This window comes from Pristiophorus japonicus, chromosome 20 (assembly GCF_044704955.1).
Source record: "Pristiophorus japonicus isolate sPriJap1 chromosome 20, sPriJap1.hap1, whole genome shotgun sequence".
Lineage (NCBI taxonomy): Eukaryota > Metazoa > Chordata > Chondrichthyes > Pristiophoridae > Pristiophorus > Pristiophorus japonicus.
The window spans coordinates 92,774,850-92,786,231 of record NC_091996.1 but is presented as its reverse complement, the minus strand read 5'-3'; the positions used below and the strand labels follow the sequence as shown (position 1 = coordinate 92,786,231).

At 49.2% G+C, this 11,382-nt stretch overlaps 1 pseudogene; it reads left to right on the top strand.

Moving 5' to 3' along the window:
- Nucleotides 1-7,268: 7,268 nt before the first annotated feature.
- LOC139233247 (U2 spliceosomal RNA) lies at nucleotides 7,269-7,499 on the top strand (annotated as a pseudogene).
- The last annotated feature ends 3,883 nt before the right edge of the window (nucleotides 7,500-11,382 follow it).

Below are 11,382 nucleotides of genomic sequence, written 5' to 3'. Positions count from 1 at the left end.
ATGCGTACTCGAAGTGGATCGAGTGCATCATTCTGAATTCATGCACGTCATCCACCACCGTGGAAAGCCTACACGCGATCTTTGCAACCCATGGCTTGCCGGACATCCTGGTTAGTGATAATGGCCCATATTTCACAAGCTACGAATTCCGAAAGTTTATGTCAGGCAATGGCATCAACAACATCAGGACTGCACCGTTCAAGCCGGCCCCCAATGGCCAGGCAGAACGTGCGGTCCAAATCATTAAGCAAGGTATGCTCAGGATTCAAGGACCCTCCCTACAATGCCGCCTATCGCGCCTCCTGCTGGCCTATAGATCCCACCCGCACTCGCTCACGGGGGTCCCGCCTGCAGAGCTACTAATGAAACGGACACTCAAAACTCGGTTGTCCCTGATTCACCCAGTCCTGACTGACATAGTTGAGGGCAAGCGCAAGTCACAAAACAAGTACCATGACCGTAAGTCGAGGGGGAGATGTATAGAAATAAATGATCCTGTATTCGTCCTCAATCACGCCATGGGGCCCAAATGGCTTGAGGGCACTGTAATTGACAAAGAGGGGAATAGGGTCATCGTGGTAAAACTCAACAATGGTCAGATATGCCGTAAGCATCTGGACCAAGTAAAAAAAAGGTTCAGCATCGACACGGAGGAACCTGAAGAAGACCATGAGCTGGAGCTCACCACACCGCCAGTGAACGAGTAACAAGAGCAATCAAAAGTATGCACAGTCCCTGCAGTCAGCCCGGACAGGCCGGAATCACCGCAGGTGACAGACATTCATGGCAGTGTCCAACAACCAGAGCCCCAACTGCGGCGCTCCACGAGGGAGCGTAGACCACCTGAAAGACTAAACCTATGATCCCAATAAGACTTTGGGGGGGAGGTGATATCATGTATGTAACCACAATGTAACACCTCTGCATTACTGTATACACTCAACCTAGATGCACACCTTGACCACAAGGGGTGAACTTGTGGGAGACACTCCTTACATGATCACACAGGTATAAAAAGGGAGGTCCCACGCAGGGTCATCGTCTTTGAAGTCCTGTGAATAAAGAGTTAAGGTCACAGAGTGACCTTGTCCCCAGAATGTGCCTCGTGTGGTTTCATACTGTAGAGTAAGGACTTTACAGTCTGGAGCCGAGTGGTCCTGACGGAACTCAAACTGAGCATCGGTGAGCAGATTATTGGTGAGTAAGTGCCACTTGATAGCACTGTCGATGACACTTTCCATCACTTTGCTGATGATTGAGAATAGACTGATAGGGCGGTAATTGGCCGGATTGGATTTGTCCTGCCTGGGCAGTTGACATATCTGGGCAGTTTTCCACATTGTCGGGTAGATGCCAGTGTTGTAGCTGTTCTGGAACAGCTTGGCTAGAGGTGTGGCTAGTTCTGGAGCACAAGTCTTCAGCACGACAGCCGGGATGTTGTCGGGGCCCAGAGCCTTTGCTGTATCCAGTGCGCTCAGCCGTTTCTTGACATCATGTGCAATAAATCGAATTGGCTGAAGACTGGCTTCTGTGATGGTGGCGACCTCAGGAGGAGGCCGAGATGGATCATCCACTCGGCACTTCTGGCTGAAGATGGTTGCAAACGGTTCAGCCTTGTCTTTTGCACTTGCGTGCTGGTCTCCGCCATCATTGAGGATGGGGATACTCATGGAGCCTCCTCCTCCCGTTAGTTGTTTAACGGTCCACCACCATTCACGACTGGATGTGGCAGGACTGCAGAGCTCTGATCTGATCCGTTGATTGTGGGATTACTTAGCCCTGTCTATAGCATGCTGCTTCCGCTGTTTAGCATGCATGTAGTCCTGGTTGCAGCTTCCCCAGGTTGGCACCTCATTTTTAGGTATGCCCTAGTGTTGCTCCTGGCATGCTCTTCGGCACTCATTGAACCAGGGTTGGTCCCCTGGCTTGATGGTAATGGTAGAGTGAGGGATATGCCGGGCCATGAGGTTACAGATTGTGGTGGAATACAAATCTGCTGCTGCTGATGGCCCACAGCGCCTCGTGGATGCCCAGTTTTGAGCTGCTAGATCTGTTCTGAATCTATCCCATTTAGCACGGTGGTAGTGCCACACAACGTGATGGAGGGTGCCCTCAGTGTGAAGACGGGACTTCGCCTTTACAAAGACTGTGCGGCGGTCTCTGTGACCAATGCTGTCATGGACAGATGCATCTGCGACAGGTAGATTGGTGAGGACGAGGTCAAATAGGTTTTCCCCTCGTGCTGGTTCTCTCACCACCTGCCGCAGGCCCAGTCTGGCAGCTATGTCCTTCAGGACTTGGCCAGCTCAGTCAGTAGTGGTGCTACCGAGCCACTCTTGGTAATGGACATTGAAGTCCCCCACCCAGAGTACATTCTGTTCCCTTGCTACTCTCAGTGCTTCTTCCAAGTGGTGTTCAACATGGAGGAGAACTGATTCATCAGCTAAGGCAGGGTGCTCGGTGGTAATCAGCAGGAGGTTTCCTTGCCCATGCTGGACCTGAAGCCATGAGACTTCATGGGGTTCGGAGTCAATGTTGAGGACTCCCAGGGCCACTCCCTCCCGACTGTATACCACTGTGTCGCCTCCTCTGGTGGGTCTGTCCTGCCGGTGGGACAGGACATACCCAGGGATGGTGATGGAGGAGTCTGTGACATTGGCTGAAAGGTAAGATTCTGTGAGCATGACTATGTCCGGCTGTTGCATGACTATTCTGTGGGACAGCTCTCCCAATTTTGGCACAAGTCCCCAGATGTTGGTGAGAAGGTCTTTGCCGGATCGACTGGGCTGGGTGGGCCATTGTCGTGTCCGTAGCCGGTGCCGAGGTCGATGCCGGGCGGAACGTCTGGTATTTCAGAGGGGCAATTAAGAGTCAACCACATTGCTGTGGGTCTGAAGTCACGTGTAGGCCAGACCCGGTAAGGGCGGCAGATTTCCTTCCCTGAAGGACATTAGTGAACCAGATGGGTTTGTACGACAATCCGGTAGTTACATGGTCACCATTACTGAGACGATCCTGTATATCCAGGTCCAGGTTAAGGAGAGCAGTGGTGAGAATACCGACCCCTGAGGAACCCTACTGTACACTACCCTCCAGTCTGAAAAACAACCCTTCACCCCTACTCTCTGCTTTCTGTCACTTAGCCAATTTTGTATCCATGCTGCCACTGACCCTTTAATCCCATGGGCTTGAATTTTGGCAACAACTCTATAATGTGGTACTTTGTCAAATGTCTTTTTGAAGTCCATCTACATACCATCATAGAAACATAGAAAATAGATGCAGGAGTAGGCCATTCGGCCCTTCGAGCCTGCACCACCATTCAATATGATCATGGCTGAGCATGCAACTTCAGTACCCCATTCCTGCTTTCTCTCCATACCCCCCTGATCCCTTTAGCTGTAAGGGCCACATCTAACTCCCTTTTGAATATATCTAACGAACTGGCCTCAACAACTTTCTGTGGTAGAGAATTCCACAGGTTCACAATTCTCTGAGTGAAGAAGTTTCTCCTCATCTCGGTCCTAAATGGCTTGCCCCTTATCCTTAGATTGTGAACCCTGGTTCTGGACTTCCCCAACATCAGGAACATTCTTCCTGCTCAGTCCTGTTCAGTCCCGTCAGAATGTTATATGTTTCTTTGAGATCCCCTCTCATTCTTCTAAATTCCAGTGAATATAAGCCTAGTCGATCCAGTCTTCCTTCATATGTCAGTCCTGTCATCCCGGGAATCAGTCTGGTGAACCTTCGCTGCACTCCCTCAATAGCAAGAATGTCCTTCCTCAGATTAGGAGACCAAAACTGTACACAATATTCAAGGTGTGGCCTCACCAGGGCCCTGTACAACTACAGTAAGACCTCCTTGCTGTTATCCTCTTGCTATGAAGGCCAACATGCCAATTGCCTTCTTCACCACCTGCTGCACCTGCATGCCAACTTTCAATGACTGATGTACCATGACACCCAGGTCTCGTTGCACCTCCCCTTTTCCTAATCTGTCACCATTCAGATAATATTCTGCCTCCCTGTTTTTGCCATCAAAGTGGATAACCTCACATTTATCCACATTATACTGCATCTGCCATGCATTTGCCCACTCACCTAACCTATCCAAGTCACCCTGCAGCCTCTTAGCATCCTCCTCACAGCTCACACTGCCACCCAGCTTAGCGTCATCTGCAAACTTGGAGATATTACACTCAATTCCTTCGTCCAAATCATTAATGTATATTGTAAATAGCTGGGGGCCCAGCACTGAACCTTGCGGTACACCACTAGTCACTGCCTGCCATTCTGAAAAGGACCCGTTTATTCCACACTCCCCTCATTTATTAGACCATACATTTCCAAACGGCAATTAATTTTGTCCCGGATTATTGTCTCTAAAAGTTTCCTCACCACTGACGTTAGTCACTGGCCTGTAGTTGCAGTGTTTATCTTATTCCCCCTTTTTTAAACAGGGGTGTAACAATTGCAATCCTCCAGTCCTCTGGCGCCACTTTCATATCCAAGGAGGATTGGGAGATTGTGGCCAGAGCCTCTGTAATTTCAATCCTTACTTCTCTCAGTAACCGAGTGTTATGTATGTATTAACTCGATAGACTGAATACTGTAAACTAACACAGGACAAACTTGGCTCTGCTTTATTCGGGCCCAGAGTGATTACACTACGTGATGGCTTACCCGCTATACCTGGGCTGGCGCAGACGTGCGCACAGCCCAATGACTTCCGACAGTGGCACCACCTGGTGGCCAATAACCCCAAGCATACACACATGACACCGAGGATGCTTCCCGTCCCGACACGCTGACCTTTCTACTCTGAGCGCTGCCTCTTTACCTATTTTTATTCTGTCTAATATCGCTGTTGCCACTTTTATTGCTACTTTGACAGCATCGTCTTCTCTGATGAAGACAGATGCAAAGCACTCATTTAGTGTCTCAGCCATACCCTCTGGCTCCACAAGATGATCTGCATTTTGGTCCCTAATCGGCTCCACCCTTCGTTTACTATTTGTATGTTTATAAAAGACATTTGGGTTCCCTTTTGTTAGTTGCTAATCTATTCTCATGCTCTCTCTTTGCCCCTTTTATTCCTTTGTACTTCCCATATTAAGCGTGATTCTGTATTAGAAGAACAAAAGAACATAAGAAATAGGAGCTGGAGTAGGCCATTCGGCCCCTCGAGCCTGCTTCGCCATTCAATAAGATCATGGCTGATCTGATCTTGGCCTCAACTCCACTGTCCTGCCTGTTCCCCAAACCCTTGACTCCCTTATCATTCATCTCTACAGGGCTGTAGTAATACCCGCCCTCCTAGAAGTGGACCATGTACAGTAGACACCAGCGCTGCCTCCGAAAGATCCTGCAAATCCACTGGGAGGACAGATGCACCAATGTTAGCGTTCTCAACCAGGCCAACATCCCCAGCATTGAAGCACTGACCACACTCGACCAGCTCCGTTGGGCCGGCCTCATTGTCCGCATGCCTGACACAACACTCCCAAAGCAAGCGCTCTACTGGGAACTCCTACACGGCAAGCGAGTCCCAGGTGGGCAGAGGAAATGTTTCAAGGACACCCTCAAAGCCTCCCTGATAAAGTGCAACATCCCCACCGGCACCTGGGAGTCCCTGGCCAAAGACTGCCCTAAGTGGAGGAAGCGCATCCGGGAGGGCACTGAGCACCTTGAGTCTCATCGCCGAGAGCATGCAGAAACCAAGCGCAGGCAGCAGAAGGAGCGTGCGGCAAACCAGTCCCACCCACCCTTTCCTTCAACAATTGTCTGTCCCACCATTGACGGTAATTCCCATATTGGATTGTCCAGTCACCTGAGAACTCACTTTTAGAGTGGAAGCAAGTCTTCCTCGATTTCAAGTGACTGCCTATGATGATGACAGGGAGCGCTGATCCTGTTATATGTCATCATCATCATCATAGGCAGTCCCTCGGAAGCGAGGAAGACTTGCTTCCACTCCTGGAGTGAGTTCTTTGGTGGCTGAACAGTCCAATACAGACTCTGTCACAGGTGGGACAGATAGTGGTTGAAGAAAGAGTCGGTGGGACTGGTTTGCCGCACGCTCCTTCCGCTGCCTGTGCTTGCTTTCTGCATGCTCTCGGCGTTGAGACTCGAGGTGCTCAGTGCCCTCCCGGATGCACTTCCTCCACTTAGGGCGGTCTTTGGCCAGGGATTCCCTGGTGTCAGTGGGGATGTTGCACTTTATCAGAGAGGCTTTGAGGGTGTCCTTGTAACGTTTCCGCTGCCCACCTTTGGCTCATTTGCTGTGAAGGAGCTCCTAGTAGAGCACTTGCTTTGGGAGTCTCGTGTCTGGCATGCGAACTATGTGGCCCGCCTAGCGGAGCTAATCGAGTGTGGTCAGTGCTTCAATGCTGGGGACGCTGATGTTGGTGCACCTCTCCTTCCAGGGGACTTGTAAGATCTTGTGGAGACATCGTTGGTGATATTTCTCCAACAACTTGAGGTGTCTGCTGTACATGGTCCATGTCACTGGGGGCGCTGTTCCTTGTTATATAAACAGAGAACGCTATTCCTGTTATATGCACAGGGGGCACTGTTCCTGATATATGCACAGGGCGCGTTGTTCCTGTTATATGTACAGGGGGCGTTGTTCCTGTTATATGTATAGAGGGCACTGTTCCTGCTATATTTACGGGGGGCGTTGTTCCTGTTATATGTACAGGGGGCGTTGTTCCTGTTATTGGCACAGGGGGCGTTGTTCCTGTAATATGTACAGAGAGCACTATTCTTGTTATATGTACAGAGGGTACTGTTCCTGTTATATGTACAGAGAGCGCTATTCTTGTTATATGTACAGAGGGCACTGTTCCTGTTATATGTACAAAGGGCACTGTTCCTGTTATATGCACAGGGGGCGTTGTTCCTGTTATATGTACAGGGGGCGTTGTTCCTGTTATATGTACAGGGGGCATTGTTCCTGTTATAGGCACAGAGGGCGCTGTTCCTGTTATATGTACAGAGTGCGATGTTCCTGTTATATGTACAGGGGGCGCTGTTCCTGTTATAACATCATCCCCCAGTGTCCTCGACCAGGCTAACATCCCCAGTATTGAAGCACTGACCACACTTGATCAGCTTCGCTGGGCAGACCACATAGTATGCATGCCAGATACAAGACTTCCTAAGTAAATGCTTTATGCAGAGCTCCTTCATGCTAAACGAGTCAAAGGTGGGCAGCGGAAATGTTATAAGGATACCCTCAAAGCCTCCCTGGTAAAGTGCGACATCACCACGCTTCTCGGCCTTTTGGCTAAGATCTGCATAACTAACCTGACCAGCCACCATGACTTCCGGGTGGTTTCTCCCTGGTCAGGAAGGTATATGCTTACATTTTTGTAAACAGGAGGTGGGTGGGATGGCTTGACCCATCCACCTCCACGGAGGTGTGTGGGGGACCTGACCCATCCACCTCCATGGCACGAACCTGGTATTGCAGTACTTCCAGGAACGGTGCAGTGGCTCTAGGCCTTTTGGCTAAGAGCATTGGCGCAGAGTGATCCTTGACTGGTGCAGGGTGACCTCTGGCGTTTGTGACTTGACAAAGAATTGGAAACGATTGGCTACGAATTTATAAAAAAAAAAAAAAAAATCACCACTGACACCTGGGAGACCCTGGCTGCTGACCGCCTGAGGTGGAGAAAGTCCCACTTTCAGTCTCGATGCAAGAAGCATGACGAGGCCAGGCACAGGCAGCAGAAGGAGCACGCGGCAAACCAGCCTTACCGACCCCTTCCCCCAACGAATGTCTGTCCCACCTGTAACAGGGTCTGTGGCTCTTGTATCGGACTGTTCAGCCATCAAATAACTCACTTTGGGAGTGGAAGCAAGTCTTCCTTGATTCCGAGGGACTGCCTATGATGATATATGTATAGAGGGCACTGTCCCTGTTATATATACAGAGGGCGCTGTTCTTTGTTATATGTATAGGGGACTCTGTTCCTGTTATATGTACAGAGGGCGCTGTTCCTGTTATATGTACAGAGGGCGCTGTTCCTTGTTATATGTATAGGGGGCGCTGTTCCTATTATATGTACAGAGGAGCTGTTCCTGTTATATGTACAGAGGGCGCTGTTCCTGTTATATGTATAGGGGACGCTGTTCCTGTTATACGCACAGAGGGCGCTGTTCCTGTTATATGTATAGGGGGTGCTGTTCCTGTTATATGCACAGAGGGCGCTGTTCCTGTTATATCTAAGCAAGCGCTGTAATCGGATCTCCTTCACAGCAAATGAGCCAAAGGTGGGCAGCGGAAACATTACAAGGACACCCTCAAAGCCTCCCTGATAAAGTGCAACATCCCCACCGACACCTGGGAGTCCCTGGCCAAAGACCACCCTAAGTGGAGGAAGTGCATCCGGGAGGGCACTGAACACCTCGAGTCTCGTCGCCGAGAGTTTGCAGAAATCAAGCGCAGGCAGCGGAAAGAGCGTGCGGCAAACCAGTCCCACCCGCCCCCCCCCTTCCCTCAACGACTGTCTGTCCCACCTGTGACAGGGACTGTGATTCTCGTATTGGACTGTACAGCCACCTAAGGACTCATTTTAAGAGTGGAAGCAAGTCTTCCTCGATTCCGAGGGACTGCCTATGATGATGATTATGTTGTTATATGCACAGGGGGCGCTGTTCCTTTTATATGCACAGGGGGGGCGCTGTTCCTCTCCCCCCCCCCCCACTCTCTCTCTCTCTCTCCCCCTTCCAGTCTCTCTCTCGCACCAGCTTCTCTCTCACCCCCAGTCTCTCTTTCCCCTCCCCAGTTTCTCTCTCCCCCCAGCTTTTCTCTCACTCTACCCGCCCCCCCAGTCTCTCTCTCTCTCTTCTCCCTGTTCTTCCTCCCCTCAGTCTCTCTCTCTACCCCCCCCAGTCTCTCTCTCTCTCCTCCCCAGTCTCTTTCTCCCCTCCCTCTCCCAGTCTCTCTCTCCCACCCCACGGTTTCTTTCCCCCCAGTCTTTCTCTCTCTCCACCCCCACCCCCCAGTCTCTCTCTCCCCCAGTCTGTCTCTCTCTTTCCCTCCCCCCAGTCTCTCTCTCTCTACCCCCCCAGTTTCTCTCTTTCCCCCCCAGTCTCTTTCTTCCCTCCCCCACCCCAGTCTCTCTCTCCTACCCCAGCCTCTCTCTCCCTTCCCCCACCATCTCTATTTCTCCTCCCAGTCTCTCCCTCCCCCCCAGTCACTCCCCCCCCGACCCCGTCTCTCTCTCCACCCCCAAATCTCTACTTCACCCAGTCTCTCTCTTCCCCCTAATTAGCAATCTTGTTGTGCGAGGCCCCTTGGGGAAGAGTGACCATAATATGGTAGAATTCTTCATTAAGATGGAGAGTGACACAGTTAATTCAGAGACTAGGGTCCTGAACTTAAAGAAAGGTAACTTCGATGGTATGAGACGTGAATTGGCTAGGATAGACTAGCAAATGATACTTAAAGGGTTGACGGTGGATAGGCAATGGCAGACATTTAAGGATCACATGGATGAACTTGAACAATTGTACATCCCTGTCTGGAGTAAAAATAAAATGGGGAAGGTGGCTCAACCGTGATTAACAAGTGAAATTAGGGATAGTGTTAAATCCAAGGATTGAGGCATATAAATTGGCCGGAAAAAGCAGCAAACTTGAGGACTGAGGGAAATTTAGAATTCAGCAGAGGAGGACAAAGGGTTTAATTAGGTGGGGGGTAATAGAGTTTGAGAATAAGCTTGCTGGGAACATAAAAACTTTGCAAAAGCGTCTATAGATATGTGAAGAGAAAAAGATTAGTGAAGATAAATGTAGGTCCCTTGCAGTCAGATTCAGGTGAATTTATAATGGGGAACAAAGAAATGGCAGACCAGTTGAACAAATACTTTGGTTCTGTCTTCACTAAGGAAGACACAGATAACCTTCTGGAAATACTAGGGGACCGAGGGTCGAGCGAGAAGGAGGAACTGAAGGAAATCCTTATTAGTCAGGAAATTGTATTCGGGAAATTGATGGGATTGAAGGCCGATAAATCCCCAGGGCCTGATATTCTGCATCCCAGAGTACTTCAGGAAGTGGCCCTAGAAATAGTGGATGCATTGGTAGTCATTTTCCAACATTCTATAGATTCTGGATCAGTTCCTATGGATTGAAGGGTAGCTAATGTAACCCCACTTTTTAAAAAAGGAGGGAGAGAGAAAACAGGGACTTATAGACCAGTTAGACATCGGTAGTGGGGAAAATATTGGAATCAATTATTAAAGATGTAATAGCAGCGCATTTGAAAAGCAGTGACAGGATTGGTCCAAGTCAGCATAGATTTATAAAAGGGAAATCAAATCTTCTAGAATTTTTTGAGAATGTAACTAGTAGAGTGGATAAGGGAGAACCAGTGGATGTGGTGTATTTGGACTTTCAAAAGGCCTTTGACAAGGTCCAACACAAGAGATTAGTGTGCAAAATTAAAGCACATGGTATTGGGGGTAATGTATTGATGTGGATAGAGAACTGGTTGGCAGACAGGAAGCAAAGAGTAGGAATAAATGGGTCCTTTTCAGGATGGCAGGCAGTGACTAGTGGGGTACCACAAGGTTCAGTGCTGGGACCCCAGCTATTTACAATGTACATTAATGATTTAGACAAAGGAATTGAATGTAATATATCCAAGTTTGCAGATGACACTAAGCTGGGTGGCAGTGTGAGCTGTGAGGAGGATGCTAAGAGGCTGCAGGGTGACTTAGACAGGTTAGGTGAGTGGGCAAATGCATGGCAGATGTAGTATAATGTAGATAAATGTAAGGTTATCCACTTTGGTGGCAAAAAAAAGGAAGGCAGAGTATTATCAGAATGGTGACAGATTAGGAAAAGGGGAGGTGCAATAAGACCTAGGTGTCATTGTACATCAGTCATTGAAAGTTGGCATACAGGTACAGTAGGACGTGAAGAAGGCAAATGGCATGTTGGCCGTCATAGCGAGAGGATTTGAGTATAGGAGCAGGGAAGTCTTACTGCAGTTATAAAGGGCCTTGGTGAGGCCACACCTTGAATATTGTGTACAGTTTTGGTCTCCTAATCTGAGGAAGGACATTCTTGCTGTTGAGGAGTGCAGTGAAGGTTCACCAGATTCCCGGGATGGCAGGACTGACATATGAAGAAAGACTAGATCGACTAGGCTTATATTCACTGGAATTTAGAAGAATGAGAGAGGATCTCATAGAAACATATAAAATTCTGACGGGATTGTACAGGTTAGATGCAGAAAGAATGTTCCCGATGTTGGGGAAGTCCAGAACCAGGGGACACAGTCTAAGGATAAGTGGTAAACCATTTAGGACCGAGATGAGGAGAACTTTTTCACTCAGAGAATTGTGAACCTGTGGAATTCTCTACCAC